We start from the raw sequence: 766 nt of genomic DNA, 5'->3' as shown, positions 1-766 counted from the left end.
GATCATTGGGCCTAGCAATTCTGAAGCAGGACACCCTGCCGCACATCCAGCCCTGAAACCCACAAGCCAGAAACTCCTATCTTTCTTAGCCAGCCCAACATACACCACACTCCCATTTTCAGACCAATGGGCCAAGGAATTCTGAGGCAGGACTCCCTGTCCCAGCTCCAGCGCCCAGACCCCCAAACCAGAGACCCCTCTCCCTGTTAGCCAGGTACACTTTTTTGGTTCTTTCCTCTCTCCTCCTCCTTTTCTTTCATTTGTAAATTTCTCTATTCTCCTTACCAGATAGGAATGCCCACAGCCCCACAGACACTCCACTCAGATCTTCTGAACCCTGGGCCAAGGAATTCTGATGCAGGACTCCCAGTCGCAGCTCCAGCACCAGGAACCCCAAGCCAGAGACACCTCTCTCTGTTAGTGAAGAATGCCCTAAGCCCCAGACACCTCACACCTATCTTCTGACCCCTAGGCCAAGGAATTCTGAGACAGGACTCCCTGCCACAGATTCAGACCCTGGACCTCCAAGACAGAGACCCCTATCTCAGTTAGCCAGGTACACATTTTTTTCCCTCTCTCCTCCTATTTTTTCATTTGTAAATTTCTCTCTTCTCCTTACCACATAGGAACGCCCTCAGCCCTACAGACACCCCACTCCCATTTTCTGACCTCTGGACCAAGGAATTCTGAGGCAGTACTCCCCAATGCAGTGCCAGCCCTGGGACCCCCCAAGTCAGAGACCCATCTCTCTGTTAGCCAGGAATGC

This window comes from Tupaia chinensis, unplaced genomic scaffold, assembly GCF_000334495.1.
Source record: "Tupaia chinensis unplaced genomic scaffold, TupChi_1.0 Scaffold000037_16, whole genome shotgun sequence".
In the NCBI taxonomy this organism is placed as follows: domain Eukaryota; kingdom Metazoa; phylum Chordata; class Mammalia; order Scandentia; family Tupaiidae; genus Tupaia; species Tupaia belangeri.
Note: the sequence above shows the minus strand (reverse complement) of the source record.